Here is a 7,793-nt window from a genome sequence, read left to right on the forward strand (position 1 = left end):
GGGGGGGATTTTTTGTGCCCTCTTAGGCTCTTTCTGTCCATGTAGGGCTGCAATCAGGGACCTGCGGGTAAGTCGGGCTTCTCGTGGCTGGATTTGTTTTTTTTACTGCTTTTAGAAATCCATATTATACTTGAAACATTTGTCTCTGACTCCTTCAGGGCTTCAAAGTAAGCTGAAGGAAATTGCAGAAGTAAGACTGAGTTGGTAGTCTGAATACTGTCCTTTGGCTGTACAAGGCAAATAATCTAGAAACAGGGGTGGGGGGGGGAAGAGAGAGAGAGAGAGAGAGAATTACTCCTGTTAACTAAACACAGATGCCACAGTTCTCAAAGTCCTTCTTCTAGAAATAATTGCCAAAACTGACACAATGACAAGCGTAAAAACTTAGTTGGAAGGGGCCATGCAGGCCATCTAGTCCAGTCCACCCCCACCCCCCATTTTACCAATTTGATTTTTTTTTAAGCGAATGTTTCACAGTGTGGAAAATCGGAAGGTTTTACATTTGCTCCCGCAGAGAAATGTTCAGCTAAAGGCCCTCTTGTGCTATTTCATGTGCTTTAGGCCCTCTCCATTGCTCTTCCTCTTCCATCCGTTTGGGGGTGTCTGAGTTTGCTAACATTCTTTGAGAAATGATTCCCTCCACTTTACTCCTAAGGCACCTCAGTGAGGCCCTGCAGAAAAGGAGGACTGGATGTTTTGCCTGCTGAATGCACAGCACCTGGATCTTTGAGGCACTTTATTAATGTATATGTTATTGTTGTGTTTACATTTCCAGAGGGGGCGTTTCCTGCTCACACACAGCGCTGCCCTCAGCAGAGTTACTCTGTTAAGTCTGTTGGACCCCATAGGCTTGGAACAGTGTCACTCTGTGTAGGATTGCACTGTTAATAACTTAACGGAGGCCTTTCCAGTCTTCTAAAATCACTTCGAGCTTTTGCTGGAGTTATAGTCAGCTAGCCGGGCGGAGGAAGTTGCTTTGGTTTCTCCTTTGAAAACAAGAAGGGAGATGTTCATCTCCAGTTAACACTGTCAAATTGAGTATGGAGATGAAAAGGGCCTGGGCAGAATTTGGCACACAGTGGTATGTGGCTGGCCAGCCAGGTGCTTGACCTGCATTTACCTCCTTCTGTCATTCCAGCCACCTTGGGCAACTACCAGGGAATGTAGTTTAATTTGCAAGCAGGGTGCAAACTTCGGCCATCACACAACCCATTCTGCAAGGACCGAGGTTGGTGAGTCAATAAACTTGTGTCGCTTAGCAGAAAGTCCTTATCAGCTTAAGCTGACAGTTCCCTGTCATCCCTGCATTTTGTAACAGACCCCTGGCTCTGACGGTATTTACAAATGTATATAACGCAGCAGTTCCATCTTGTAGGTGTTTCTTTCTCTTCACCATTGGACTTCTGTACTTTTTATTGGGAGGTTGGCCGTTTTCAATCACTACACAAAATCTTACTTGCCCTATGTGATGCTCTAACTGCTTTCCCCAATTAATGTCCGTCTCCTCAAGCAATTTGATGCTGAATGTTGCTTTTATCAAGCAAAGCTGCCAAACAGTGAAGACCTGCATTGGGGGGCCTTGTCAAAGGACTGTCCAGGATGGGCAAAACCGTTTGGCCTGCCGATCCCATGCTGAGTGTGAGCATTTCACGGGACAGTATGAATCTTGGGGGGTTGAAGGACAATTGTGTAGTAACTGTATATATTTGTAAAGTAATGTAGGAACATATGACTGTTATGTTTCAACAAAGAACAAAGCTTTTCTAGAAGTTTTTTCCCTGCACCCGTTTGTGGTATATATTATATTGGCTTGATATTTTGTAAGGTTGCTTTAACTTAAAACACAGTTGAGTACAAAAAACATATAAAATGTCAATTGATGGATGATTTGTTAATATGCCAAATGTTAGGAGACCAGCAGTGCAATCCTATTCAGAATTCTTACACTCAAAGACCTTTGAAATCCATGGGCACTAACTAGAATTACTCTCTATGGGTGTGCAGAGACATTCTTGATTATAGGATTCCTAATTGAAAAAGAATTACTTGATTAAAAAAAGAAAAACAGGAATGCTAGGAAAACTGTAGCCTTAATAATGTTTAATGTTTCATCTCCCCCTTTGTATACTATATTGCATGATTTGAAAATTGCCAGCACTTCTGCAATTAACAGGGTAATGGTTGCAATCCAGAGAAAACAAAACCAAGTTACATTTCTATAGTGTGATGTGGGATGCACAGAAACTGATCCAAAGCCCATAGAAGTCAATAATAGAATTCCTTTTGATTTTATTGGTTCTGGGTTGCACCTGTAGCCATGGGAGACACCCTGTGAGGTGGGTGAGGCTGAGAGAGCCCTGATATCACTGCCAGGTCAGAACAGTTTTATCAGTGCTGTGGCGAGCCCAAGGTCACCCAGCTGGCTGCATGTGGGGGAGAGCGGAATCGAACCCGGCATGCCAGATTAGAAGTCTGCACTCTTAACCACTACACCAAGCTGGCTCTGAGGGTGTTTTGTTATTCCACAATACACACAAGCAGAACTAATGGCATGGCTGCCCCATTGGGCAGCCTGGGAACCACCACTTTCTCTTTTTACAATACATGTTCCTAGCCTTTCTGGTTTCTAAGAGTGGTTTGAGAAGGTTTGTGGGCAAAGTTTATCCGCTTAGAGGTGGGGGGGGGCAAGCTGGGGACAGACAGCAAGTGGATGGAGGGGGAGGGCTGTGGCTCTACTCATTGCTCCTTATCTCAGCTCTTTACTCTGCAAATCAGGCAACATTCCAAACAATTTCTGAATGGGAGAGTTTACATAATCAACCTTCTCTTGGGACAGGAGTTGAGCCACCTTGCTGGAGGATTTTGCTACTAGCCCTAACTACGGGCAGGCCCAGAGACATGTAAAAGGTCTGCAGGCTGAAGTTTTTTCCTTCGTCCAACTCGTCTTCTCCAGCACTGTTCCTGTGGCTTCCTGCCAAACTACCCCCAATTAAATTAGCATCTGTTTTCAGGGAGGATATTGTCAGGTCATATCTTGTCTTCGGAGACTAGGCATGTCTCACATATTTTCCGATAGGTCACAGTTTTCCACTTGGTTTTTGCTCAACAGCTGGCATTGAGCCTCCTTCGTGCAACTGAGAAGCCATCCGTCATTGCTGGGTTCTGCAGGGTCTTTGCCACAGCACAACCATTTCCATTCTTTCCCTGTAACCCGATAAGCTCAGGTATACAAGACTGAATGTGAAATCCAGCAGCACTGGCAAGTTGGAGGTGAATTACTAAGTTCTATACCAAGGCAATGGGAAGGGGGTAACCCACCTTACTTGTTAAAAATTACTGTTTTGAGGGCAGTGCACACTGTTTCTGTGCTGTTGTGGCTTTGTCTGAGCTTTGCCATGTGTGAACAGTGGATTCCCCCTTTCTCTGTAAGTCTTGGAGTTGCCTAAGAGGAGCCTGCCATGGGCCACTTCTCCAAGTAAAAGGCGGAAACGTCCGATCATCTGCCCCTCTCAGGATTGTGGAATATTTGTCCTGCAAGACTCGATTTAACATGCAACTGGGGGAGAACCAGGCGGGTATCCCTTTGGAGCAGAAATCCTTCTGTGCAGAAGTGCTGCTAGTATGGGAAAGCCTCATTAGGTTACTCCACAACATTTTGCCTGTGCAGTCTTGACATGAAATGTTGACAGAGAAATCTGAGCCACCTGAGAGGGGGGTCTGGGCTAGGTGGTATGCCAGCAATCATCACGCCTCATAGCCTAACTAAACATCTATTACCATTTTTTTCTGAATGGTGCTTTCTGAGCCTGTAAATCTGCAGCACTGTGCACAATTCATAGACCTCTGGCAGTGCAATCCTAAATAGTGTTACACCCTCCTAAGTCCAGTGACTTCAGCCAACTTCGAAGGGTATTATTCTGTTTCGGATTGCACTGCCAGAGGTCTTGTTTATTGCCTCAACTATTACAGTTGTAAGAAAGGCTTACTGGAAATGCAGCGTCTATTCTTGGCTGCTACAGAAGCCTCTTGGGGCAGGGGTGGGCAGGCAACCCCCTGCCTTGCAGAAGCCAGAACCGCTGTTTTCGTTACTGATGACAGCAGGTTTTTAAGCTCCAGGAGGACTCTGAAGTCTGAAACTATGAAAAGATTAACCAAAGAGGTCTGGGAGTTTTCCAAGTGGTGCTCCATCCCAACTGACCAAGTCGCTCTTCTCATGTGTCTCAAATCCAAAGTCCCCCGCAGCATAGCTCCACTTCAGAGTAGTCTCTGTGGCTACTTTTAACTTGGTAAAACTCATGGGAGACCCAGTTATAGGTCTGATGCTGTCTTGCCTAGTTTGGCCCTTAAACAGCTCCTGGATTTCCCATCAGCCTGCCAACTTTTGATCCACCTCCCAGCTGCTGTCCCGCTAACTGCTCTGTGAGCTGCAGCAATTAGCCGCTGATCGTGTTTTCCTGCTGGTCACAAAAAGCTTCACAAAAAGCTCACAAGCACAAACTTGGGTACAAACAAAAGTGAATTACCACTCCCGAAGAAAAGAGTTGGTTCTTATATGCTGCTTTTCTCTCCCCAAAGGAGTCTCAAAGCGGCTTACAGTCGCCCTCCCTTTCCTCTCCCCACAACAGACACCCTGGGAGGTGGGTGAGGCTGAGAGAGCCCTAATATCACTGCTCAGTCAGAACAGCCTCATTGGTGGCCAGCCCAAGGTCACCCAGCTGGCTGCATGTGAGGGGTGTAGAATCGAACCTGGCTCACCAGATTAGAAGTCCACACTCCTAACCACTACCCCAAACCAAAAATTTATTTTTAAAACCTGCTTTTGTTCTGCCCTAAGGAGTCACAAAGCATCTTGGTATCACCTTCCCTGTGTACAGTAGCACAGTGGTCCCCAACCTTTTTTCGGCTGTACGGATCAAAACAACTGCATAATGGGTCCAGCAAGAAACAGGGAAAACGTTTCTATAATACCAGGTGCAAGCATATGTGTGCACATGAGGTTAAAATCTCCCTAAAATCAACATATAGATTCTGCATGTGCAAAACACTTGCACAGAAAAAAAAGGGGGAGGAAAGATCACCAGGAGGGGAGAACACTGGGAAGGTATGGAGTGACGTGGAAGGACTGGGGACGGGGAAGGAGAAGCATCAAAGGCCAGAGTTAGGGTCAGAGCTAGAGGGGAGGCAATGGGGGCCTTCCCCCTTGAGAATCCTTGCTTGTTCCTCATACTCATACTTGCAAATGTGAGATACATTTATTTTTATTTACAGTCTCCCTGGGGCAAGTCTAAAAACAAAACCCTAAAAACCAAACAAAAATGGAAACAAGACTCATCAAAATCTCTTCCTTCCATTCTCCAGGACAGAGACCAGCAGGGGAGCTGAGAAATGAAAATCAAAATACTGAGAGCACAGAAGCTTCTACTGCAAGTTTCTTTTCCTATGCCTTATTCTTTGCCAGAAATTAAATAAATCTATAATGTAATTTCCAGCAGGAATGCATTCCCTTAATACAATTTCAATTGGCTGACCTTATCAGGCACATCTCTTTTGCTGAGCATATTGGCATAGGTCTTCTCTTTTAGCTGGCACACTAATCACAAATGCAATCAAAACATGCCACAAGATGTTTGCTCTGGTCTTTTAGCACTTGGAGTGTTGCCATGCGCCAATATAAAAAATGAGATGAAAATGCTGGATTCACCAGGCATAGCACATCTCTGTGGATACAACTGAATGCATCAATAATGAGCCTAGAAATGGACGGAGGGGGAGGCATATTTGCTTCTCCCCTCCTAAAACCCCCACCCACCCCCACCACCAAACTAAATTGTACATTCCCTAATGGCTTATATTGACATCCGCTCTTCATCACTACTGAATTGGTGGGGGGGGAGTGGGGTTGGTGGTTAATGAATTTTATTCTGCTTGTTCAAATACAAATAACAACAAAACTGAAAACAACATAAACACACATAACAGCCTTGCAGGGTAGATTGAGATACAGCATTCATCTGTCTGGAGCCGCGAAATAGAGCAAGATCGGCATGGTGGGACAAGAGGCAGAACTGAACTGAGAAACCCCAGGGGGAAAACAATTGATATACAATCTTGAACAATGGATCTTCATGTCATTGGTCAGTTTCAGTTTAATTTCTGTGAAAGAACCCTTGAGATTGAGAACCACTGCCATAGACCATTCAAGTAAACATTTATATAGTTTAGATTTCTATCATCCCTCTTTGTCTAGTATTTCTTTCTGAAATCTGGACGTCTGAAGGGCAAATTCTTAAATAGGTCATTGATTTGAAGGTAGAAAAAAACAAGTTCTTTTCTCTGTCATAGTTTTAAATTCCTTCCTTCTATATAAGTCAGAATCAGCAGAACACTTTGCTAGTGGAAACAAGAGTTTCGGCCCATACGGAGGGAGGTGTGGAAGTCATTACGGACAGCTGAACAAAGATAGAAGCACGGGGGGTACCCAAATTAAACAAGAAGGGCAAGGTTACAATTTGCAAGAAACTTATTAACACAACTTCTGAATAATTTGCAGTATATAACAATGGAGGAATATCCTTACCATGTATCAAATGTGTATACTAGGAAAACTGGAGAAACATAACAATTTCTCAAGAAGATGAAAGTGACAACAATAGGAAGGCAACAAAATGTAAGATCATCAGATTTCCTTCCCAGTGACTTCACAAATGAACCAGTCTGCAGTGCAAAATAGTTATGGATATTCATTCCAGAAACTGTAGTGGGATTCTGAGCAACCTTCTTTTTCTTTGGTCTTTGCATCTTTTACAAGACAATTCCCCCCCCCCCAAAAAAAAAAACTGGCAACTTGCATGCTAGTTTGTTGGTTTTACACCAAAATTGTGTCACCGGTATGTTGGCACATTTTGTGAAGTTGCGTTGGAAAGCCTGTGGGTTTTCCTAACCTTTTATTTTCTGATAGAGGACTTCTTCAGATTCCATAGCAGGATACTGGTTTGACATGCGCATTCATCCTCTTTTAGTATAACCTCCAAATTATGGTCAACAAGATGTTTCCTACATCCTATCCAATATTAACCAAAATTATAGAAAATAAAACTTTTTCTAACAGATATTAAGCAGCTATTATTTTTTTTGTCCAAAAAAAGAAAAGTCACATGACAGTGGTTTAGGAAGACCTATCTATGGCTGCCAACCCTGAGTGACAAGGAAGGAGGAGGAGGAGGAAGCCGGCCAAGCCCACCTTCCTCCATAAAGTCCCTTGCTCAGAATTTGCACAATACAAATCCCTTGTTTCTTAGCTCTATTAGAGAATACAGAAAACTGGACAGTGGACCTCTGGAGCCCATCTAGAGAAAAGTACATCAAGTCCTCCTGAATTAATAAGGCATTAAACACACAAGTTAAATGACATCTCACTGAGTTCAAGAGATGGGGGAGTGCCTGCCTAATGCTCTCTGGATTGTAACCTGTTTTCATTATGTTTTAAAAAATGTCTGTCTGTCTGTCTGCCCACCCGCCCGCCCGCCTGCTGTTTGTCTGTCTGTCTGCCTGCTGTCTGCCTGCCTGCCTGCCGTCTGTTTCTCTGTCTGTCTGTGCCTGCCTGCCTGCCTGCCTGCCTGTCTGTCTGTCTGTCTGTCTATCTATCTATTTTAGACTTTTATCACCCCATTCCCCAAAAGGGCATTGGCATTTGGGAGGAATTTACTGACTTTTCAAACTCTTTTCTACATTAGTGTCTTCATGGAGAAAGAAATCTGCACATCTCTCATATGGTAAAAACATGCATACATGAG

The sequence above is a fragment of the Paroedura picta genome, chromosome 11 (assembly GCF_049243985.1).
Source record: "Paroedura picta isolate Pp20150507F chromosome 11, Ppicta_v3.0, whole genome shotgun sequence".
Taxonomy (NCBI): domain Eukaryota; kingdom Metazoa; phylum Chordata; class Lepidosauria; order Squamata; family Gekkonidae; genus Paroedura; species Paroedura picta.